The sequence below is a fragment of the Thunnus albacares genome, chromosome 10 (assembly GCF_914725855.1).
Source record: "Thunnus albacares chromosome 10, fThuAlb1.1, whole genome shotgun sequence".
Lineage (NCBI taxonomy): Eukaryota > Metazoa > Chordata > Actinopteri > Scombriformes > Scombridae > Thunnus > Thunnus albacares.
Window position 1 is genome coordinate 25,729,197 of NC_058115.1, and position 27,070 is coordinate 25,756,266.

Here is a 27,070-nt window from a genome sequence, read left to right on the forward strand (position 1 = left end):
ATAATCTATATGTACATTATATGTCACAAAACCTATTAAATCTATTAAGGAAAAGGGACACCTGGCATGCTCGTTATAAATTGTGACTGGCAGTGAAAAGAAAGTCACACCACTGAATTATGAAATTCTTGGTTTATCAAAATGGAAATTTTGCATTGGAAACTGCTACAAATACCTCTGTGTTTTATTAGTCCAGTGCCATTGCTATATGTCATTTTTTGTCAAGCTCAGCACACTGTGTCACATGTGCATGGTGTACCTGCTTTAGCGATCATACACAACCCCAATTTGTTCACTGACCCAAACAAATCTAGTGATGTCCTTGTGTTGGCTGTGTAGAGGTAGCACTGCCATGTATGCATGCTCTTAATGCTCCCTGTGTACATAAAGAATGAATAAAACATGTCATCTTTAAGGGCCCGTTCCACCACACACCTGCAGTCTCCCCTCCTCTTATGGTTCCCTGTGGTACTATACCCTCTTATAGATCAGAGTGGCCATTATTTAAATAATGAAAATAGTGACCTTGGTTGATTCAAAGATTTGGCTCTTGATGTGGAGGAAAGCTAGCGTGTAAAGTGTCTGATGATGTGTGAACATCCACCTCTAAGAGCTCCATGGATCTATATGAACACTGTATACAAATTCTGCCATAAGTACAGCTACAGGGACAGACGACATATGTCTATATTGCTCATTTATACTGTGCACATCTATTTTTCTCTCATTTAACTGCTACATTAGTTTGTTTTTTGGTTTTACAAGCATACTCATTTATAATTTAAATGTCAACAGAATATATAAGATGCTAAAAATTAGAACACTTCATTGGCCTACAGCACTGAGTGCAACTTAGGTAAACATACTTTACCCTGGTGGGACAGTATCCCATTTACATATACAGTGTTTCCCCTTCCATTGCCTTGGAGGGGCAGCCCACCCCCTCTGAAAGAAACAAAATATGTTTATTTATGTTATTTACCTAATTTATGTGCACTTGTTTCATTTCAGCTCAGTGTGAGAGTCTATACTGCGTTTTGCTGTCATTTACAGTTGCGCTAGTTACTCTCCTCTCCTCTGCTCTGCGTAGCGAGTGTGTGGTCGAGAGAGAGAGAGAGAGAGAGAGAGAGAGAGAGAGAGAGAGAGAGAGCGCATGTGTGTGACAGTGAGGCTGGCAACCGGTGCAGAAAGTTATAAGTTAGCAGTAGCAGTGCAGTGTATGTTCAGTTGTAAGTGAAAAAATGCTACAACTCCTCAAGACCCAAGCCAAGTTCCTGTGTCTTGCTTGCCACCTGCTGATTAAAGTGAAGATCGTCAGCCCCAAAGTTAGTTACAATGGGTCAGCCTAACCAGACCAGGCTCACTTAAGGTGGACTGACCTTTAAAGTGGACTAGCTATTGTCATTTAAGTGACCATCTCAGCTGCTCCCAGTCCCCCCAACACACACACACACTATAACAGACACAGCGGAGCAGAGGAGAGACAGTGAACCAGGTGAAGTGAAGATGACGTTACTTGAGTTGATAACAACTACACTCGTCATGGTGCTGTAAGTTCAACAAAAGCTTCCCCACACGTTTTCAGCATCAACGCTACTGTTTCATTTACTGTTTTATCAAGTGATTCTACTCAGAGAGGGGATTGCTTGGAGATCACCCCCAAGTTCCCTCAGTATTACTGTACTGCACTGCTAGCCCGTTACCCCTGTTTGGTAACAGCTGATGGTCCACAGTCCGTTAGTTAGCTCCGTTAGGTCCAGCAGCAGACTGACAGAACAGCAACTCTCCCTGCAGCCCAGCCTGGTCACAGTACTGCGTCAATACTGGGTCTTCTTGGTTATTCTGGGTGTGTTTTATTTGCTGTCTTGGTCCTACCACCATGACTCCCTCTTGTTGCAAGTTTCCAACAGTGTAGATGCATGAATTTGACGTCATTGTTTTGCAGTGCACAGCTGCCAGAAAAACATACCGGCATCAATAAAAGGAACTAATATGCTTGGATGCATAAGATTCCAATGGATCGGTCAATTGGGAACCGGTTCTCAATTCCCATCCTTACTTGAGAGATGCTGTATTATGATTGGAAGTGTCCTTACTGTATACATAAACATTATTTGACGTCTATCCTGTACTATATTGTCAGTCTTTGACTTACTAATTAATGATTCCTACAGTCTAATTAGGAGTACTGTTTACTTCTTGGAATCGTTGCTTCTTTTCAGTATTTTTAGTCATTCCCTGCACAGTAACCACATAAATAGGCGAGAATTATGCAAGTAAATTTGCTTAAACCCTTTTTCAGGGTGAGAAAGAGCATCTTGTCTTTTTTCCCATACCTTTATACAGGGAGCCTTATCTCTCCTCTGCAGTGTTTTCCTTTTTTGTTCTCCCAATGTCATGCTACTATTCATCCCCAATCTGCCTCTGTTCTGAACAACAAATCACCGTTTGGCTCTTTTTGTCTTCAGGACAACCAACTGTCTGTTTCTTATTCAAGCTCTCAGCCTCCTTGCCACATTGTCCTCACTTGCTCATTGTCTTTGCCTCTGTCTGCCCCTTGTTATTTATGGAATGCAAAACTGCAAGAGTAGAGAGAAGTAGCCTGGAGCTATACTATGCCCACAGCCAAGCTGCCCGGTCACTGCCAAGAGATTATGGAAAGGCCTTGTCAGAGACAGGAAGCCTTCTGTCACCTCTGCCACGCTGCCTCCCCTGCACAGTATCTTGCCTGCTCTTCCTACCTGATTAACACTTTCATGAAGTGATCATTTTAGTATTGGCTCATATAGTGAGACATGTTTCTCATCAGTTCTTCCTTCATAGCAGTCATGCACAGGCAGTCTGATGCACAGCTGTGAGTAAGAAACATTTATATCTGTAAATGTCTATATTTCTAGAATATATATAATTATATCAAATGATTAATAGTTCTTTGGGGACTATTATTTCTCATTATATTTTAAATGTATGCATGTCTTTCCTTAGCTCACCTCCTTATTTATATTTTATACTGGGGTTAGAAATGTCATCCAAATTGAAAAAAAAGTATTTATTCCAAAAATGAATATATATCATGGTATTCTACTGTGAAAATAGAACAAATTCAAAAAAAGTTGACTCAATTTTCTTTGATACTAAAGTAGCTGTCAAGATGTCAAATTCTTCCATTTACTATGGTCCTGCTAACCCCCGTCCCAATCTACTGCAACAAAGGTACAATGACACCCCACAGCCAGTGCCAGCTTCTCTTGATTTAGTCCAAGTGTTGGTGGACTTCGTTGTAAATTTTAAGAAGAGAACTGCCCTTCCATTAAAGTCAGGAGCAGAGCTGAAACCAGGATGTCACATTCCCCATGCCTAGTGTAAACCCTGGGAACCAGAAAACCTCTTCAAACTCTACTGCAAGGCTTGGTTAACCATAAAACCAATTACCATAAAAGTCACCTCATGGGTTCCACATAGAGGGTGGTAACACATGCCACAGCATACAAAGCAGTGAAGGCTGGAGCTTGATGACTAAGGAGCCGTTGGTAATCACAGACTTTAGTCCCTAATGTGTTTTCAGCGTCTGTTAGCCGTGAGATACAGATCTAAGTAGAAAATGGGAGGATGAAAGGGTAGTGGATGAGAGTGAGGGCTTCCAGGAATAACTTCTGAAGATCCAACATAAAGAATATAAATGATTTTATGAAACATCTTAAGTCATGTAAATGTCCTATTCTTTTAAAAGTCTTTGGTATGTTCACTGAGAAGGCAGTGATTTCAGGACATTGATTCTTTCAGCATTGTCATTCAGCATCCAGTGAGTAATAGAGATGGCAGTCTAGAGATGGCACAAACATGAACATTTTTTCCCTTTTTAATTAAACCCTGCATAGCACATGGCAGAAGTAGCAAGCTAACACACGTAACTTGTAAAAATGAAATGTTTGGAGGCTGGAGTGGATACTAGGGATGTGCAGAGATCCCAGTATTTGTATTTGTATCTACATTTGTTGAGGCAGCAATGTATGTATTTGTATTTGTATTCAAATAAAAGGCATAAAAATCCTGTTTTTGTATTTATTACACTTCTAGTTTTAGGATATGAAAGTATTAATATAAATGTTCTTCAATAAACTGTTGTAGTGAAGGAGGGTTCCCACACCAGGTCTCGAATCCCAGTCTCCCAGACTATGGACAACTGCACTGACCATTCAGCCAAAGGGCTCAGTTCCACCAGACACACAGACCTGCAGCTATTTATATATCCATGACACAGAAACAGACAACAGAGCGGAGCAGAGGAGAGAGATGGCGGCAGCGATGTAACCTCACTATGCTATGAGTCCCGACCTGCGAGCTGTTATTTGACACGTTTTTTTTTTTCTTTCTGAAAACAAATAATTTTAAGAAAATATTTGTACAAAATAAATATTTGTAAAAGCCCATTATTTCTGCTTTTCTGAATATCGTATTCGGATTCAGCTCCACCCCTAGTGGATACCCTGGTTTTTAATGTTGTCAGTTATGATAACTCTCAGGTTCTGTTCTTTGCATAGTGTTTGTAAGATGCCTCTGCAATAAAGGCTCAATGACTCCTACCTGTCAAAGACTCAAGGTTCTATAATCACTCACTCTCAATGAACCATTAGGTTTCTGGCTGTAACTGCTGTCCAGTCTAACAGAAGGCATTTATTGAGCTGCTGCTCTGTTACACAGCTAATTAGATAGGCTCTGTTGTTTCTGTACTCTTGACATGTATTAGCTTGTTTGTATGACTGAGTGCACGCCAGGCACCTTTTCACATCGTCACTACCTTCACACATTTGTATAAAATCTAAAACCACAGACAGGATACAAGGACTCTAATCACCAGGTTAAACAATCCCTTTGGCTATGGCAAGCAGAACTGCCCTCTATATTCCTGCTACTGGTAATTTAAGCAAGAATTTCACGTGCATATGAACTCTGAGTGTTGATAATTAGAATGGAATTAGGATAATGACAGGACAGCTGTAAAAACACACCTCTTGCAAGACCTCCACATAAGACAACAAAATCAATCAGTCAAGTTTACAGTTTGTCATATTAGTCATGACGATGTCCACAAAGAGTTGAAGTTAATGGCAATGCAATATACCCATAGATTCTGCAAAAAATAATCACTATGTTATCTTTGCACACTACAATACATTGCACATCTATATATTCTGTAGTCCAGACTAAGGGTCTGCAACTCATCCTAAACCCAAAAGGGACTTGACAGGCCTGAAAAATGGGCCGAATTCGGACTATGCGTACTGTGGGTTCAGGTTAGAGCCTAAATTATAAATTTAACTACAAACCATTAAATGTCACTATTAAGTTTTACTTTCAATTCTTTAACTTTATTTAAACTTTGGACAGATTAAAATGCAGACTAATAGTTTTGTCCTTGTCTCGCTCCCTCGCACATGTACTACTCTGCTACACAATTGTTCAGTCCTTGCTTCTGCTTTACACATACAGAACACAACAGTAGTGGTGACAACATGTTGTGACTTTCCAGCAAGATAAGAAAGCTTTGATGTTAAAATACTGGCTTTGAGCTCAGGCTGGAATTAAATTGGCTCGGTCAGGCTTAGGATGAAATTTCAGGTCCATGCAGTACTCCCACTAGAGTTGGCATGAACTTGCTGATAGTGTAGTGTGAATATTTTAATTACAATGTGTTTTGTTATCCACTGATGAGTATAATGCACATTTTCTGCACATGACCAGTGAGCTGTTGTTTTTGTTTTTAAAAGTGTTGTGCCGCACAGAGAAAATCCAATGCTTTTCTTTGAGAAGGATTGAGCAGGCATCTGGGATCTATATTATTTGTGTGCTTCAGTGTTTGCAACCAGAATTTGTACTCAGCTTTAGAGAAGACTACTGATTTATCCAAATAAAACAAGGGGCACTCCACTGTGTGAAGCTGCGACTGTGCAGCTGTGAGCAAAATGCGTCCATGATCATACGCTGATCCAAGAGGAGACATGCCCCTGTAAACATCACATTACAATACATTTATAACCTTCTCCAAAATGGTGAATTTAAATTGAGCAATCATTTCTAGAGGCAGTCTCAGGTGAAGAAACAACATGTCACAGTGTAGTGATCCTCATCTGCAATCTATTCTACTCATTTACACCCTGTTTTGCCATGCAAAAACAGCTGTCTGGCTCAACACTGCTTACTGAAACCATCCGGAGCCACAGTTCAACCATTTGGGCTGCTCAGTGGCATTGCACTTGCATTTTAATAACATTCCCATTTAAGAGCCAATCAGTGAAGCCCCAGTTCTGACAGCCATGGTAGAGCAATAAATCATAAAATGAAGAGAGGCAGAAAAAAAAACCTTGGCATGTAATTATGACCGCAAACTCATACCCACGCACTGGTCTGTAATTGCTTACCTAACAACAGGTCAGATATGTCCATGTGGGAATGTATGTGGTGGGGGCTACATGCAGCATTAACCTGCCTTATCACTCATTCTTTAGTCATATTCTCCAACTCACTCTGATGAAGATGTTGGTTTGTTTGTTTTGAAAGGAGTAAAGCTAATGGAAATCATACACGTAGGTAATGTATGGTAGTCATATAACACCGATTAAGATACAATCACTATGACTTAATATGAAATTATCGTTTTAAATTGAAGTTTTCACTTCAGCTTTGGTTGGACATTTTGTATCTGGCATTGTTGCTGTTGCTGTGTTGATGTGGATCTGTTTAAGAGATATCAAGAATGCTGTGACCTACAGTAGAGAATACGTTCTGTGTAAGGGCAGTCATGTTTTAATATCATCTGGTTTCTTAACAAAACCCACCAATCTATGTGAGTTTCACTAATCCCTGTAACTATGTGATAAAATTCTTCTGTAAACATTTGAAATTTGAACTGCAGTTTTTACAGTTATTTATGTCAGTTTTCTGCTAGCATTAATATTATTCACAACCATCCAAATCTCTCATGAATCTCTCATGTCGCAATGTATGTCTTTGTAGGATGTGGCGTGGGGTTGAAGATCCAAGGCTGAAATACTAGGAATGGAGCAAAGACATGGTGAAGGCAAATGTCCAAATTTGTAAATTAACAAATAATCCTGCAGCATGTGTTAACCAATTGCTACACTCAAAAGACATTTGCCTTGAGTGAGAGATAGTTCCCTGTTATCATTCCCAGTACTTAAAAGGTATTTAGAGCACTGTAGTTTCTGCTGAAAGAAGCCGTCACTCACAACATGGCCTTATCTGCAGCTGTAAAACATGTTAAATAAATGACAAAACAAAGAAAAGCAGTATTTAGTAACTCAAAATAGTTTCACTATGGTCCTTGCATTATACAGAACTCTGAATAAGCTTTATGCTGGTTATCATTTATTTAAATTGTGGATACTATCTGGTTGGTTTGGTATCTTTGCTTGATAAGCTTGATTTACAATGGCGTTTTTAATAGTGTCCTATGGTATATCAGTGAGAAGCTATTGTGTCAGGGAGAGTCAGTGAGAAGCTGTTGTGGCAGGAAGGCTTGCATGGGATTCTGACAACCTCTTTTCATCCTTAGCATGACGAAATAATAATGAAAATTTCAAACACAGCAACAGCAGGCCTTCAGCAGTTTAGTCCATCTGCAAAAACTTGCTTAAACAGGCAAAGCAATTGTTTTTCACAAAAGTATTTCTCTTCACCCTGCATGTGCCGATACCAACAGGCTAACCGGCTAGCTCCTGGTCTAACTGTTAGCTGTTATTATATGTTTTATAGCTCAGTGTAAATAATGAAATATCAATTAAGGAAACAGTGTGGTGATTAAAAAATCATAAAAAAATAAAAATTAAAAATTGCAATACTGAAGTGAATCAATTTATTTACCCACCCCTATATAACATGTTAGGAGACTAGTGGGAAAGTTCCTCTAAGTATTTATGATATTTCTCCCTTCAGGATAATTGAGTTCATAAGCACTCAGCAGCTTCTTAATGTAAAGCCATTTCTAAAGAAAGGAAATGGTTACATTAGCTGATTCATTTCTGGTAACCACAAGAACTCAGCTCAAATGACAAGTCATTGGGAAAAAAAAACAGGCACTCTCTCTACCAACTCCATTTTAAATATTGCCCTTTCATTGATAAATCAAATTATCATCTTCCTATTCACTTCTGTAATCAATGGAGGAAATACTCCTACTAATTGGATGTGGAGAATATTGCAGTCTGGTAGTGCAAAGTGAAATTACTAACTGAATTGATATTTGTTTTTGTCATTAGAAGTACAGTACATTAGGCACTCAACTCTAGAATACAAGCAAGGAGGTGCTGTCTCTTGGAAAAATCATAAACTTTATTAGGCGTGCCTATATTGCTGTTGGTCACATCATGTTACAAGTCCACTGTGCACAAGAGTTATCTTACAGCAACATTATGTAACACAGTACAAGAGGACAAAGGCAGAATGGCTGCGACATGTCAGTGATGAGTGACGACACTACAGCTTTGTTGAAGGAAACCACACAAAGAGGACTTATCATATAACAAACATCATAAAAATAATTTAATCTTTCTTTGAGGGTGAATATATGCAGATACTTTGTTGTATTATGATGCAAATTAATCAATTTCCACATTTCTCATTTGCTACAAGATCTGCTGAATTGCAATAAGTCAACACTATCTGACTCCGTGTAACTATATTTCCAAAAAGCTATTTTCACTTGTTCTGCCAAAACATCTGTTTTACTTGCAAGGTTACTTCAAGCACTATCAATTCAATTTTAATAAACGTCTGTGGTCCTGCCATTATGATTCTATCAAAGTCATCAAACAAGTTTAATACAGTAATTACTGTATTATTATTGTAGAAGATTGTTCCCATGTTATTAAGTTAATGAATATGTTGCTAAAATTACAGCCAAGTCTTATCAACAAGCTTAAGGCTTTTTTCCCCTTCCTAAATCTCATTTCAGAGACAAAAAAATGCTTCAAAAGGTCAAAGCAAGCCAAATGTCACCACCTCCCAGAGTGGCTGAGAGATCAAAGTTCTTGCTTTAGAGGGTCAGACAGTTTAATACAGCCTACAAAGGGTCTTTGGGGTAAGCCTCTGAAACTCAAAGACATCTCTGTGCTCTACCTTAGAGCCAATATTGTGGAACTGTCACCACACAAAAAGAACATCTTCCCATGTTAGCATAGGTTTCCTCTGGCTGCTCCAGTTTCCTACCACAGTCTAAGAATATACAGTTCACATAAACTTTCCCTAGATGAGAATGTGAGTTTAAATGTGTTTGTCTGTGTGTATGTTCTTTCTGCAACAGACAACAACTGACTGGAGAAAGGCTCGAGCTCCTCGTAATCTTGAATAGGAAAAATAATTGTCGACAGAAATAAAGTATCTACTGTAATTATTATTCATAGTGTAGATAATATATATCAGTGTGTATCAGTGAGATTACAACTTCTGTCTTGGAGTGTGCTGGTAAAGATAAAACCAGACGGAAGTTGAATGTTAATTTTCAAAGGAACAGTGACTATATGTGGTATCAAACCTTCAACCTTTAAGTTATTATAGGTTCCCCTAGCCTTCTAAAAGATTTCCAATTCCACAAAAGGAAACTCAGGGGTAATGTGAAGAAATAAAAACAGAAATTGGCTATATGGGTTGTATAGGAGCAGAAATGTAAATCTATACAGTCAAAGAAATTTTGGATGTCTTTGTTCTGCAGTAGCTTCAACAATACTTTGAATGCCTATGAGACAGAAATCTTAAATACATGATCTTATCACAGGGAGAAAAGATAAGAGACACAGCTTTAAGTTATGCAGTCGAGTGGAATAAAATGTGGTATATGGTACAGATGACAGTAGGGGAGAAGAAGAAACATAAGCTCCCAAAACTACATATGCACATTGCAGACTGCAGAAGGGGTAGACACTAAAATATTTTATGAACCATCTGCACACAAACATGGCAATTACCATAAAAAGCCTCATCAAGTAAAAGTATTGGGGTACCACTAACTTAGTTTAAAAAGATACTTTTGGTACTGCTGCCACTGATCTGTAATGATTTCAAGTCACATTTAAGTTATAAGAACTATATTCTGCCTGAATTTCTGAAACATAATTTTACACAGGGCAGCCAGGATGTGTATTTTTTCTACCATGGAGTGTAGCACTTTAAAACAATTTAAATCTAGTACAAACATGGCTGATGAATACTAATATAGACCCTGAACTAAGACACACTGATCATGTTGGCCAGCATTAATACTACTTGTTTGACTGGAAAAATTCTCATACTGATTTTTTTTTAATGATGTTTAGATTACAGTATACTCCCTAGGTGGGCACTAGTGTCTCTTTTTTCTGATTGTAATATTGATGTTTTATCATGCTTCTTTTCAGAGTGCAATGTTTTAAATCACCACAACTGACTGTTGTGGTGATGTGGTTGTTTTTAGCTATATCTGGTACAATAAATGTATTATGCATTGTCCCTGTTAAATAAATAATAATAAAATGATTTTGACAATGGTTAACCAAGCTGTATAACTAAAACAGCACCTAAAATTGGCAGTGTTCCTCTGTCTTGTGCCCATAGCAACAAGCAATAGCAAAGTCACAAAATGTCAAATATTTTAATCTTCTGAAAAATAATCAAGCTAAGGTAATAATCACAATAAGTGATAGCACTGTCACCTCACAGCAAGAGGGTTCTGGGTTCAAACCCGCTAGCCAGCTGGGACCTTTCTGTACAGAGTAGGCATGTTCCCCTCTGTGCCTGTGTGGGTTTTCTCCAGGTGCTCTGGTTTCCTCCCATAGTCCAAAGACTAAATTGCCTGTAGGTATGAATGTGAATGTGAATGGTTGTCTATCTGTGTCATCAATGTGTCAGCCCTGTGACATACTGTCAACTTGTCCAGGGTGTACCTCGCCTCTCACCCAATGTCAGCTTACATTGGCACCAGCCCCTCACAACCGTCTAAAGGATGAGTGGTTATATGGATGGATGGGTGGAGGTAATATTAGTGGCCTAGATTACTTCCTTAAATATAATCATAAAGCATGTGTTCCACATCCAAGGCCAAGCTCTGTTTCCCAGATGTACTTCATGCTACCAGCCTCATCTTATTCTTCTTCAACAAAAATTTTTGCATCTTTAATTCTGCCACCTCTAGCTTCGCCTCCTGTCTTTTCGTCAGTGCCACTGCCTCCAAACCATGTAACATAGCTAGTCTCACCAACCTTTTTGTAAAGCTTCCCTTTCACTCTTGCTGGTACCCTTCTGTCACAGATCATCTGTCTGCACTCTCTTCTTCACCTTTCTTTCGCACTCCCCGTTACTTTGAACAGTTGACCCCAAGTATTTAAACTCATCCGCCTTCGCTACATCTACTCCTTGCATACTCACCATTCTGCTGCCCCCCCCCCCCATTCATGCACATCTATGCACATGCTTGCTCCTACTGACTTTCATTCATCATCTCTCCAGTGTATACCTCTAGCAGTCATGTTATGTACTGTATCTTGTTCCCGCACAGACAGTGACCTATTTAAAATCTAATGAAACTACACCCCCTCTCTCATCAAAGTAGTACACACAAGGTTACCTGAGCTCTGTGTCAACAAGGAGTCATTTTGAACACCTTCCAAAAGCAGCTAAGCAAATGTGTAAAACACTACATTTTCAGTGAAGTATTCTGTAATAATCAGATTAGTGACTTTTGATCACACAAAACAAGATGAACATACTGAACCCTTTTGCCCATTTAGCAGCAGAGCTCTCATTTAAACTCTTATTTGTTTTACTCATGCATGCTGCAGATGGTTTTTTAAATGTATTTATTGACTTGCTTGACCTGATGGGGAATCAAATTATCACCTCTTAATAACATTCAATGCACATTTTCCATTTACGGGGGATTAAAAGATGATAACCCACTCATATACAGTAGGTGGTGAGAGGTGAATCACATGACACACTGCCAATTCAACATGCTGAAAGGTTGACTCCATCACTACGGCATTCACTTAATCAGACAGCAGTGACAAGGGGAGACACTCCTGCAAACGTCAGACTTCTCTAATTAAATTTTCGATGATAGGCGCCAGCCTCATGCTTAACACCTGACAATCTGTGCCGCATTTTCAATGATTATATAGATTGTTTTGTCAGCGGTTTGAGGTGTAAGTCGGGTGGACGATAAACCAGAGTGACAAGTTCAAGAAGTACTTTCAGTCAAGAAATAATATTTGATTACAGTTGCCTCTCTTAACCTTACAAGTTTGGCAAAATGTGGGGGAAAAAGGGTCTCATCTTTTTTATTGTTTTTATTTGAATGAGAGTAGTCAAATTGCATTGACATCTAATTTTCTACCTACCCATTTGCTAACACTCATCAAATAAAGAGAATGCGTTCATGATTTCAGATATCACCTTTTAAAAAGGTAAAAATAATTTGGTTTTAAAGCTATACTTACATGAGACCCAACAGTGAGACCTTGGTCACTTGAAAGTAAAAGGTCAGATGACTGAAATGTAATAAATTTCACTGGAGGTGAGCAAAGTCTAGATGGTGATCTGTCTTTACTCTTCCTGAGATACACTATGCACCGGTTAATGTATTACGTATGGGACTTAAAATAAAGTATTATGAAAACATGAGCAAAAGCCTGAAGCAAATATTTAAATGTCATCCAGGGAATAATTTTATATGAATCAGTGTTAATTTTTTGTGAATATCTCATATTGAAGAAAACATAATTTTCTCAGTCTCTTATGAAGCAAATGCTGTCCCCTCTGTTCCCGTCTTCTTCAGTATGGAAATATCATTGCACTTTCCAGTTCAGTTAAAAACCAGATACTGCCCCATGTCAGCACAAGTACAGCATAGCACGTAGCAGGTGGAGGTGCTGCAGGGGTAATAAAAAACTAAGGTGTGACTAAGGACCTTTGTGGCAGGTGCGGTCTTTTTCATGTGCAACTGTATAAAAAACACTGATCAATGATTGCAGAATCCTACTGCAACAGTTTGCTGATTAGCTACACAGTTTTAATCCATCAAATATTGTCTGGAATGTAAATGAGACTGATGAAACCACTCGGGAACGCCACATCAAAAGACGTCTCCAGTCATTATCAGTGTTATGACATCTGAGTAACTCAATAGGCATGGTACTACCCATGCTGGAGCAAGAGTTGTGTCCACCGTTTGATGCCTATAGAGCACAGACCTTTGATCTAATTTTAGTGTGTGCCTTGCCCTTCACACAAATACTCATCATCCGTGGGACATCCAGAGTGGTGGTACCGTGCCAATCGGATGTACCATCAATTCGTGCTAAAGGAGTGAAGATTTTGCACCGTAGGAAATGAAAAAAAATTGATTTTTTTTCTTTCATGGTGAAAATCTTGGGCTATGAGCCCAGCCATCTGGGTTGGGGAGGAACAAGCCCAGCAAGGGATATGGGAAGAAAAATACATCTGTGCTTCTGTGTTAAGAAAGGTTTGCTGTCACTTGTTGCTTGGACCACAAAGCTAAACGCTAAATTCTTCTGTGTATATACTAACGACCTTAGAAAGAGTTTCTGATTTCATTCATCAAAGTGGTGGTATGTGTTTTTGTTGTTGTCAGTGTTTATTTGTGTGAGGTTGTTTTTTTTTTTCCTTTCTGGTGCACCTTAGGAACAACACTTAACACTTTCTTGCTGTGCTTAAGTAGATTAGCTCTGAACATTAATGAAAACTGTTAATGTGCTCCCTTGTTAGGAGAGCCCATCAGAGTTGCACTCCAGTTCCTACTGATTGGTTAAATGCTATGACCTGCTCTATCAGCTGCTTTCAGATGATCAAGTGCTCCGTTATTTGTCCTTTTCCTCTGTCATATTGTTTGAACACAGCAGTGGCTAGCCCGTTGTCATGCATACAACTCTTTTCCCAGTATCCCTATGAGGAACAGGGTGCTGCATCCCGTCATTTTCTTTTCTCCTCTTTCTCTTTCTCCTCCTCTTTCACTGTTTAACAGTTCACTATTACCATCCATCTGCTGTTTTCATGTCTCATCAAAGATTTTTCTTCCCCTCACCAAGTTTAAATATTCACTTCATGTTCTTTCAACAATAGCTTACAAACACTTGGAAATAATTGAGTCTCAGCGGGCTGACAAAAAAGGGAGCAGTGATCGTGCGCAGTGGAAGTGATCAAATATGGCCTTGAGCCAACCGTCTTTGTAGATGGTCTTTGTATTGTCATTGATCCGGGGGTGGATACACCCGAGGAATACATTATTTATGCACCTTTTTTTTTCTCCCGACAGTTGAAAGTAGTGAGTCACAAACAGTAATGGGATAAGATGGGTGTCGCACCGGAAGAGAGGAAACCAGGACCGCTGAGTATATGGGCAACCCTGAGGACCAAAGGCAACAGCGGTGGACGCAAAACTGTGTGGTAGCAAACTTTCATCTCTTAACAGAACAGTGATTGTCAATATAATGTACTCCTCAACCTCACTGTACACCAGGTGCCATGTCATTATTACTCTGGGTACAGAAAGTTCTTTTAACAACCTCTTAAACCTCAGTGAGTCAATCATATACCCCTGCAGTAAGCTGTTGAAGTCATTTCTTTTTCTTCCTGCAGGGCAGATAAGTAACTGTGTGATCATCAGCTGTACAATCTGCGCCTGAGTTTTTCTCATGCGGAACGTTCATGTGGTCATGTTTTCACCATGTATCCATATAAATTCCAAAAGATAAAACAATAAATGTGGTGATTTTATTTTAGCATTTTTTGTGTCTCAGGTCATTAAGTTGCTAATTAGCTGAAAGAAGCTAAGAAATTTCCCTCTCTCAAGTAATATGAACATGTTGAGCAAGCTTCCTGATGCATTCATGTAAAACAATTCCATTACTTTCTGTTGAGTGCTTGTAGAAATAATGCATCTTAACATGTTCATAGAATCTAAATTATTCAGATTTCTGTGTGCATCCAAGTGTTTATGTGTATGTGTGCATGTGAGTGTTGGGTCTGTGTGGGTGTTTATGGAATTCCTTAAGGGCACACATATGTCTTAAATAAGTTGAAAATATCATCATAACTCCATCTCTGTGTGATATTGTGCAATACACATACTACTTTAATTACAAATGGGATAATCTGATTTTCATTACTTGTCTTTCCAAAAATTTAACTTTTTTCCACATCCACAGTTTTCCACTCTGCAAATATACATGTGCAATATTTTCAAGCAGGTTTACTGCAGAGACTGCAGATTTTCCACTTCATTCAGTCACAGGTAAACTTAGCTATTGTTGTCATTCGGTGCCTCTTACTTACTGTAACTCCAACACTAAGACAGACAGGTTCAAACATATCGCTAACATATTGTATACAAAACATATTGTTCAAGGACCATGAGTTGCTAAGACACAAAGAGTGTGAGTCATATTCACAATAAAGAGCTTTCCTGCAAACATCTCTCATGCTCGATGATTAAGTAATCTATCAAAAAGCCAAAACAAAATGTTAACCAGCCCTTTTTTCCCTTTTCTTGGCAGGGGGAGCATTTCTGTTGCTAAGCACCCATTCCTTCATTGCATTTGCATTGCACATCACAAAGATCACTTCATATCAAGAAGTAGGCCTATGTCCAGTACTGCGACGTGTTTCTCTCTTTTGTAGATGAAGTCTGAGTGCCTGTAGCTAGTGATCTGTAATGTGGCAGTTCAAGCCAGTTCCTCCAATAATTACTCCAAACAAACGATTCTTACTGCTGCCAAGCAAATCACTGAATCATTTCCAGGATAAGTTATGGTTTTCAACAGTACAGTACTGTGAATGTGGAATCACAAGTGTTACAATAATGGACATACATAAAGTTGTGTGTCTTTTTTTGTCCAATATGTAGGCTGCAACTATTCCTGAAACTCCCTGAAGCTAATCAAAGCACACTCACACAGACACAGACACACAAAAAATACACTTTTTTCACAGCCAGTGCTATATAAGCTCCCTGTCTCTATGTATCTGTATGGATGAGCTCCAGGCTGTGAACAGCAGACCCAGAGTTGGACAGCCTAACATCCCCTGAGGTGCCCCTGTTTCCCTCCTATTCATTCTTCCATCACAAGCAAAGCCCCAAGTGCTAGAGGATTTTACACTAATACATGCTCATTGATTTATAATTCACAGCGAGCATGCCGACATCCAAGGCTAGGAATTACACATGTTGACAATAGCAGTGGCTCTTGTATACTTGGAAGTAAAGGTCAATGTTTAAATTTGGAGGTTTAATTCCTGACTCATCAAACAGGAGTGGGCAGTACAGGCCCTGCAATATTGAATGTGGCAGGCAAGCTGAATTCGCAGTACGTGTTTAGAGTGTTTCTGAGGACATGTACATTTAATCTATGTCATGTGTTGCCTACACTGTAAGGGTGGCAGGAGAGAGCTAGTTGTTGTGGAGATGTCATCAATTTCATTCACAAAGATATGTGATGTTATTTATTTATTTATTAATTTGTTATTTATTTACTGTATATCCCATAACTTGCATATTTGAACATGGGATCTATGGACCCATTTGTAACCCAGAGAGCAAGTGCCATTTGGTGAAGGCCTTTACACAGTGTGGCTTACAATACTAGGAGTGGATTTGGATATTTTTAGAGTAACCAAACCTAACCATGACAATGTCAGGTGTTCTGTTCTGGTCTGCCTATTGAGTCACATAGGATAACCATTATCTTGATGGTGATGTAGTGTTATGGTATACTATCTCAAAGCATTTTGATACTGTTGAGCTACAGCGGCTTTTTTAACTTCATGTCGCAACCTGACATCTGTGTATTTTTTAACCCAAATCTAATATTTTCTTTATTGTCTACATGCAGTGTCCAAAATTAACTTTTTGACTCACCTGCTCAGGGGACTGGTAGAAAAAAAAATCCAAGGGCCAAGTGTATTTATTACCAGCCAAAATAATCAATTGCCTATTTGTGTCACATAAATTTTGTTTCAGTATATAATTAATTTAGATAATAAGGTGTTATGTTGAATACTGTAGCTAGCAGGAGACCAGCGGCAAGTGACAGTTTAGCTGAGAGCTGCCATGTCGAGTAGCTGATGTCTTGAATGGTAAAAAGTGCCACAAAACTAGGAGTGTTCAAGACTGTCTGTGGCTGGTGTTCCTTCACCTCTGACGTCTCAAGCACTCTTACAGTTGCGCAGCACTGTTCAGATGCGTGTACAAAACACATATGCTGCACGTGTCTACACTGCATAGGGACAAACATGAGTCATTTCCTCCGAGCCATCATACCAGATATTTTATTGCATGACTATTTTGGTACAAACATTTACCCACCAGTGTGGCGGCCAGCCTTCCGAGATTTACTCACCAAACGGAAAATCTACCCACATTTGGCGCTTGGCAGGTGTTAATTTCAGACCCTGTCTGTATGTAATGCAAATTTAAATAGAACATGGGATCTATGGACCCATTTCTTATGCAATTTGTAAATACATATCAAAATCTCATTCTGTATTGTATATCTTGTTGTGACATACAGAATCATTTTTCTAATGTCAATAGCACAAACAAATATCAGAGGGAAATGAGGTCTTCAATCCAATGAATCACAATGTAAACAAAGCCCATAGTGGGCAGGCAGTGTTTTCACAGAGAATGTCATACTGTAATGACAGATTACAAATTTAAGCGAGTGTAAAGTTTGTCTCGTTTCACACCGATTGGATGGTTGTTAAGACTTGGTTGAGAAGGACTGCTCTTTTCTTAAAAAAAAAAAATAAATAATAATAATTTTAAAAAAAAAATCACACAGTAAATCCTGTAGCACCTATAGATATATTGACTACCACATAATGAAATAGCTGATTAATATCTGATAAAATGCCAATCTGAAAAATGTAACAAAGCCTTGTTAAAAATGTCAGAGTGATGTAATAAAATGTTTAACCAGCAATTACTACTTCAGAAGGTTTAACAGTGACATAGTTTAAGTGATGGTGTATGAGTATGAGTTTTGACTAATCTTAAGCAAGTCACCAGCTAATAAAGTTATTAACCAGTTTTATTATCATATCAGTTAAAACCCTGTTACAGCTCCAATCTAGCTACAATCACTAATGAAGTGAATTATTTCATTTCAACACTGAATTTTATACATTAGTAATTTACAAGTTAATAAGGACATCCTGACTAGTCCTTATCTGTTTTTATACTAACAGTCGCTACAAATCTGATTTTTTTCCTCCATCTTGCCAATAACTGTACATAGTCAACACATAGTCTCACACACACACAATGGCCCACATTTGCTCCAGACAAGCAACTGAATCATCAGACAACAACCCTCTGTAACCAAAAGGCAAACAAGAATGAGACCGCAGCAGGCAGAAGATTATGTGCTGCCATCAGAACCTCCATCGCCTCCCTCAAAGACTCCAAAATGTTTAGAGCTTCCACTTGACAGTCAAACCTCTGGTAACACACTGTGCAGGCTGGAAAGGGGAAAGGAGAGAGCTGGGGCACAGAAGAGAGAGAGGCTGGGAGAGGAGAAGGAGTTCTTATCTATTCAGTATGTTCCCCAGCCCAGGAGCAACGACATGACAAAGGTTCTAATGAGCCTCTCGCCTACTGACAGCTATCTGAGATTATTCGAATATAAGAAAAAAGCATGCAATAAATTAAAAGGGCAACACTGAGACAGCTACTCCTCCCGATTTATTGGTAGTTTATGCAACAACTCGAAATAGAGCAGGAGGTGACTGCTGTATGGGAGTTCAGGAACAATGCTGTTATGAAATTGGGTTGGTTGGCCCTGCTGGATAGCAGCCAACTGTCACTATCTAAATAGAATGGTGCAAATGTAATACGAGCTTTTTGTGCCTATACAGGAATTAATCTCATGTCATTTTGTGTTTCTTCTTTTCCACCAACAGAATAGTCAAAATTGACATTTAGGCTGTGAAACCCAATAAAAGGCAAGGCCACTAATTATAGAAATGATTAACCACTGTATATATTACTAGACCTATTATCTCCTCTCCTGATTCTCTTGGTGCTCTCTTGTATTTTTTCCATCTCTTGTTTCACTCTTTAACTGCACCCTCAGATTTAACACATATAGCTTTCTAGAAGAAACCTTTTCCCACCTGGAGACTGAGAGAAAACCCCACCCCCACCACAAAACCCAGCACAATATTCTGTGAATCTACAGCACCTGGGGAGACAATCCACTTCGTTCTCCCAACACAATGACTTCTACTCTTAGTAGGATTCTAGGTGTGTAGGCGTCCTTACTCTTCCCTACAGACTCCTTAAAGCTTAAGCAACTAACAAACATCCAAGCTGTACTTTGTTCTATACCAGCTGTAAGCCCAAAGGAGGCTAGGATCAGTGACCTGCACTAACAAGTGCAGGCCCAGTGTCCTACTGAGAGCCTTTCATAGTCTGGCAGAAGCAGGATTATGTGAGCTTGTCCAGTGTAAGAGACACAAGTGCTGTTAGAGTCCATAGTCCCCTCAGAGGCGGAGGAAGTATCCATGTACTGACATTTCCACCATTGTTGCAATGAAAAGACTACATTCTGACATATCCACATCTACCTGTGAAGCATTAGTGGGGATACTGTAGTGTATGTAATGACTTAACCTTTCTGGGACCCAGCCTGGCCCTGCACAGCTCAGAGATATATTTGAGACTGCTGTCTTTCTAAAACTATTTGAAAAATCGGTTTTTACCTGATGATTTTTATTTGCTAAATGCAACAAATGAGTGAAGTGTAGTTTGTCAAATCCATGCACATATTTATGCTATATGAATTTTACATTAACTGAATTTTACATGTTTTACAAAAGCGCACATGCTGAATAAATCATTTCTCTTATCTTAATATTCAACCCTTGATCTGCTCTGCTAATACTCATCGTTTAATGGGACTATAGCTCAAGCTTTACAAAACGCACACAACAAAGAGTTGAATATGTAAGTAGCTCCTCACCTTGATACAAGAGACACAGCATTTCTGTTATCGTCTGAAGAGCAAAGCGGTCAATACTCTAAATACCCTGCTTCACAGCTGAAAACTGAGGGTGCAGGGAAAGGATGAAGGTGGAAAAGTCGCTGTAAGGACATCCTAAAGTGGCTGATTTAGGCAAAACACAAAATGGATGTCTCAAACATTGGACTCACTAAAAAAGAACCAGTATCAATCTTTCCTTGCTATTAGGATATGGGCAGGTTATTCTACTGCGTGAATATTTAATGATCCTTAATTAGGTTAAAAAATGAGACTAGTATAGTAATGATACATTAGTGATTTGGTTGTTGTGTTTGCATGTTTGTGGATCAAATTACTTATTGAGTAGATTACTATTGGCTGGATTACCTATGATAAGAACACATGCATGGCACAACAACAGAAAGGACACAATGTCCCTTTACATACTGTACAAAGAGGCATTGTAAAACACTGTGGCCAAGGATGTTAAGGTACGTGTTACATTTGCACTTCCCTGCAATCCTCTGTTCATACAAGTGCTAAAGAGGTATAAAGGAAATATCCAGCACTGGTATCACAATGTTTTATTTTCACAAACAAAGAATTGTTTTATGAATTTTTTTTTTAATAAACACATTTTTGTATTTTCACCTGCATGTGATATTTAAAACATCTTTTTTTCAGATTTAATTGAACCTCTCATTTGTGAAGCTGGGATGCAAAAGTATTCAAATAGAAAAATTACATACTTCAGTTTTGTTTGTTTTTTCAGGTGGTATTTGATAACTGATGTGACTCCAAGACAGAGCAGCACACTGCCCATGAACAATGTCATTTCTAAAATAATTTTAATTTTTCGTTTGTTGTCATTCATAAAGAATAATCTTAGTCAGGAAGGGGCAAGGAAGGAGAAAATCACCAAATCTTGGATCGAACATATGATTTTATTCCGACTTATAACAAATGGATTTGCAGTTACAGTTATATTCTCTGGTGTCTCCTTCAGCTGTGATTAAAGAGGCAACACATACAGTTGGCAGATTATAGGATCCTACTCTGCACAATGCACTGGATAGGAATAAGAGAAGACTTGTGTAAAGACATGTAATAAGGGAAGCAAAAGTTCAAGCCAAGGTCTCTTCATTTAAGCTGCAGACTCTGGCCAAGAACATTTGATCCTTATTTTTTTTTTTGTTGTTGTTGTTGTTTTTTTAAATGGGGAAATAGCTGTTTCTCCTTTCTTCCTGTTCTATCTCAACTGCCTCATGGATATCCTCTGCCCCCTATTCTTAGCCAGCTACATCACCTCCGACCCTTACTAATGCTGCTTGTCGACACACACATAAAGGGACTTTTCCAAAGGTGGCACGACACTTATTGCCCCCGGCAGCTTGCCCAGGAAGGTCACACTTCAAAGTGACACGGACAGCAAGGTCACTGTCAATGGAAGCTGTTCGTAGATCAGTCCTCATGCCCCAGACAGCCTCTTCCTGGTTACTGTATCCCAAAAGGGCTACACTGCCACCAGCTGTCACTTAGCACATCCCCTCTACAACAGATATCAGACAAAAATCCTTTGTATTTGTGTCCTTTGCCTAACATTCCTCTCATGCACAAGAAATTGTGGATCTACGGTGAATGTTGCTTTTAATGAGACTGTTAACTGTCTTAAATATAAATGCAAATTCAGAGAAAGAGCCACACAGGCAAACACATATATGCCCATATTGTTGCATAATCAGTGATGGATAGTGTGCTCAATACACTTGAAAAATGGATGATTTTGTCACTTCTATAAGAATAAGGTGAGTGTATAGTTGTTCTGTTTATTCAAAGGTCTTCCCCCAGATGTCTTTTAGAAAGAAAATTTTTGTAAACTAATGAATATACATGATTTAAAATATTCTTTTTTTTCTGTGAAACATCCAGAAATCTTTTCCCTTCCTTTTAGCGGCAGTGGACCATGATGAGTAAGCATATTCCATAAATGACCCAGCTGTTCGAGCATATTGTGTTTCGCCTCATCAGGGATTCAAAGGGGCTGACAACAGATCAGCCACATCCGCTCACGGCTTGGAGTCCAGCTGACCAGACCTCCATTTAAAATAAGATCTTCTGTTATACTCAGCCAGCTGGTGGTGTGTATGCTACAGATGTGTGGCTCATGATAGCTAGCATGAGCATGTTAATGTGTTTCTAAGTGACAGCAACAATTAAACACATATTAGCCTGAAATATGAAAGTATGCGGTGAGACAAAGCTGTGTGATATAAACCTGAGAGCAATAGTTTTTCCACATGCCAGTGTAATGTGATCCTATGAATAAATAAGTTACCTAATTACGTTTAAGGTTTTTTTTTTATAAATTATATGAGCAAACAATGAGAAAGACAACATCTTGTTTCATTTATGTCTAAAGACTCTTTCCATGAGCAAGTTTTAATCCCATATTTGCTAAGCGCTTATTCCCAACTGTCCAACTGTACCCAAAGGTCATAGAGGAAAAAAAAATCTTAAATTTGAAACCCAGTGTTTCAGTCTGTGATCATTGATTTTTCTTCCATGTCCTTAATGGACAGGCTAAAAATACAATGTTGTGCTTCTGGGTACAGGTCCATTTTTTCACAGAGCTCTCTATATATCTGCCCTCTGACAACAAATTAAGTTTCCAGTGTACAGTATTTGAAATAATGTGGTATGACTATTTTTACAATATACAAATCTATAATGTTATATGTTATATAAACTAATTTTAAGCTGTTGATTTATTTTTAGATATAAGCATTTTGGAGCATGTTACTGACTAAAACTGAAATACCTTTAAATGGCTGTGCAAAGATGCCACTGCATTGCAGCTGATATTTAAAAGTGGAACAAATTCTATTTAATTTTAATCTAAGCTTCATTTTTCACAGCTTAAAATGCATATCTGGTATCAAATTTATAGTATTTCTTCCATTTTGTGTGCAGATAAGTCACATTATTTCAATATGATATATAAAGCAATATGAATGCAATATTTGCAAATCTTGACACACTCAGACTTAATGTAACACATAAGCCTTTAATTTAAAGCTGAAGTGCGGGACTTTTATCACTCCCTTCTGGCAGTGAGAGTATTTACAAAAATACTGTCAACACATGCTTACGTCATGGCCCCACTGAAGCCTACACTGTCACCACTATTGTGGCTGTAAAATGGTGGACATTTGAGCACAAAATGACTCATTTCACTATCAGAATTTGATCCATTCAGTCTGATAACAGCAGAGAGAGTTAGAGAGCTAACCGGAAGTTAGCCAGCTTGGCTGGAAGAAGTCCCTAGTCTGGCTAGTGCAGGAATCACAAACCTGACACTAGATTAAAAACGCCATACACTGAAATACAAGAGATTTATTGTATAGGCTTAATCGGCTTTGTGTGAACTCGTTTGGCAAGGGCTTGAATGTAACAGACATTCATTTATATGTTAAAGTTCCACACTGTAGGTTTAAAGAGAACTGTTGAGAGTTGAGATCACCCCCATATTTTATCTCTTAGAAAATTTTTAATTAAGTTCTGTTCTCATCTGTTTCAATAACAAAATTAATTTGATGCCTCACTTAAGAGAGATATCTTGATTTAGTTTCACATCAAACTTAAGTAAATATTCCAGAACAGATACTTTGCCTACACTCATTTTATTCCATATGCTGTGAGGTCCTTAAAGCTAACCCAATGATGAGATATGACATCTTTGGAAAAGCCCTATCAGTTAATAATAATCATGTAATATTTATACTAATTAACCCCCAAGTGATAATACAGTATAAAGTCTCATACTGGCAATATAAAAACCTGATACTAAAATATTGGCAACTGATTGGCAACATCTGTAATCGACTGATATTTTGCTGATACCAAACCAAGAAAGGCACACAATTGCAAATGATTTATGATACTTGGAAGCAGGTGTGTCAGATTTCAGCTGCCTACTGGCGTGCATGCATACTGATTCAAACCCTGTTTCTGCAAGTAATAAATCACAAGCTGGGCATTTTTGCCATCAAAGTTGTTTCCTCTGATTTCTGCCCCATGTAAACACGCTGTGAACGGCACTGAATAATCACGAGGTAGATGAGGGCTCCCTCCCTATGTCCTGTCCATCCTGTGATTCAGTGGATGCATAATACTACTGAAAATGGAGGGCCTTGTCTTTGACTCCACTGCCATCATCAGAAATGGGAGTAAAAACAGACTGCACACTGTACATCCCCTTTTACAGAGAGAGAAGAGGATTATACACACACAGACAGGCACTCTCACCTGAGTACACATGCTGTATGTATGTATGACACACATATACCCTACTTGCTTGTACACACAGAGGCAGATGTACACACGCACACTATCACACCACTGCACATATACAGTACCTGATCCAAATCATTCACCAAATCCAAGGGGCTTGAAAAAGGCAGACGCAGCATTGCTAATTCAGAGTTAAAGGAAATACTAGGAAGAGCAAAGTCAGTCTTAGTGCTTTCCTTTAACCATGCTACTCCATATCAGAGGCAATGCGTCAGTACTACCATGGTTAACACTCAATAAAACATCAAAAGGGATGAAGCTCAGAGCTCTGGACAAATACACACCCACGCAGATACCAGATACACTCAGAAACTCCCTTTCACTCTTACACGCTCTTTTACACACGCATATACAGTACACACTAGCATGCATATTTGACATATACATACTGTAGATGTAGCTCATTAGATTAAATTAATACAGCAGGCAGAGCAGATTAAAGGTTTGCATCTCTTTCAAGAAGAAACAAACACACACTGTGCTTCATGAATACTAAATATGATTTCAATAGAACGTTTGTGCACAGCATCTTGCAATCAAGCTATGTTTGCAGGGGAACAATTGGTCATTTGAGCCACCTATAGCTAGTCAATGCCAGATACACAAGAGCTGTCATTAACATCCCATCAGGATCCACTTCACCCCAGTGGATGTATTGCAAGAGGAGAGACACTTCTTTCAAAATGTTCATACCCAGAGGCAAAGGCATTTAATGGTCACTGTTTTGCATGTTACATGAGGAGGAGGTATTATAATCATCTGTCCAGGCCAAAGTTGGGCTTTGACAGCTTAGACAGGCTATTTATTATTCAATTATTTTAAATATTTCAAGGGACTGACTGGATGCGCATGCAATCATAAATATTTCAACCATTGGCTTACAAAAGGAGGTAGTCTTGCACTTGTCTGGTATTGATCAAGAGGGCAGCAGATTCACTCTTCCTCAAAAGGGACACAATAGTATACCTTAATCCTTCTGTCTGTTAGTCTGCGCACTGTCTCCTAAAAATTTCCATCTGAAAAGAAACTTGACGAGCGAGAGACATACAGGAATTACTGTATCATCACTTTCCCATTTAGAGAGAGAGAGCAAGAAAGGGGAGAGATAAAGAGACATAGAAAAAGATGCACCGTTGGACCAGAATCACACGAACAAACTTACATACATAGAAATTGAAGGTGTAGGTATAATGTAGGGCATCTCTGATAGTGTAATACCGGGTACAATCAGTTGTCTGTGAGCAAAGATAAAAGGGACAGAGCAGCCTTTAAAATGCAGAGAGGCACTCACCATTATGAATAAAATGTGGCTACAGTACAAAAGTAATTCCCTGTGCTCACAGATACTAGCTGTTGAAAAGACGAGGACAAACAGCCACTGCAATTATGCCCCTTCCACTAGCAGCCTCCCCTGGTGATAACCGCTATATAGCAAAGAACCAGAGAGATGAATTGCTTTGCAGACAGGCATCTCCCCTCTCAGCAAACGCACATGCAGAAGTATGCAGATACACAAAGATACATTCCTCTCTGCAGAGGGGAGTAGCCTTCCAATAGCCATCAAGAAGAAAAAAAAAAAAAACAGTCATGTTCTTTATGAGTCCTTGACACGGTAGTGTATTAAAAAGACATCTGTCTCAACTTTGCACTTTCTGTTAAACTGGTGAATACAGTCTAGAATAAGACCTGCATATTCCATATTCCTTTCTTGCTTTTCCTCCTTCACCGTATCTTTCACGCTGAGCTTTTCATCTCCCTAATCTCCCCTTTTCTCAAAACCCGGGGGGTGCTATTAATGTACAAGAACCCGTAGATGTGTCCTTACCTTGAAATACCATCCAGAACCCTATAGTCCACAAGATAAGCTGCCTGAAGCTCGTTGATGCTCCAGAACAAAGAAAAAGGGCAAAAATCCTTCAAGTCTCTCAGAATCAGAACCAATTTAAAAGCCTTTTCTGATAGAACTTACTTTTTGAGAGCAGGATGTCCTTCACTGATTCTGTATATAATCCATTCTCCTTTACTTCCCTGGTTCAGGAAGATTTCTTTTGGGTTGCTTCCACTCAGATATCCCACCTTGGCACAGTGAAATAATGTATCGTACTGGAAAATACGCGTGTGAGAGACTGAGTGAGAGAGAGAAAGAGGCACTGTAGGATCTCTTCTGGTGCGCACTACCAGCTCCACGGCAAGTGAATCCAGCCGGTCTTCACAGCTCTCCTCCTGCCTTCAGGAATGAAATTCAGCATCCGCTGTTCATCCCCACAACAAGGGGAGGGTGTCCCCCCCCAGATGGAAACTTTCAGACACCTCTGCCAAAGCTATAAGAGGTGATAGCAGATGCCTGCAAGCCCTGATTATGTGTTATTTTCCTCGATATCCTCCCTCTTCAATGGATTTTCCCCCCTTTTCCTTCTCCAATTTGCCTGTTATGTAGCTCTCTCCTCTCCGGAATAGGGTCTCAGAATGGATGCTGAGAAATCAGCGGAATGAGGTGAGCCGCTTGTTCTCCCGCTCCGTCTCTCTCTCTCTCTCTCTCTCTCTCTCTCACTCTCCCTTGCCTTCTCCCTCCCTCGTACATGCCCCCTCCCTGCCTCTCACTGCACCTCCCCACCCTTTCGTTTTCTCTCTCCTCCTTTCCTTCCCTCTCATACACACAGAGATATGCACTCCTCTAGCTCTGGCTTTTGACA

General features: G+C 39.1%; 1 long non-coding RNA gene across 1 annotated transcript in view; it reads right to left on the minus strand.

Moving 5' to 3' along the window:
- LOC122990696 overlaps window positions 1-26,859 on the minus strand; it is a 74,953-nt gene extending 48,094 nt beyond the window's left edge. Inside the window, exon 1 of the long non-coding RNA XR_006405443.1 lies at window positions 26,203-26,859. This is a non-coding gene — a long non-coding RNA (uncharacterized LOC122990696). The remainder of the gene's footprint in view (window positions 1-26,202) is intronic.
- Window positions 26,860-27,070: the final 211 nt, after the last annotated feature.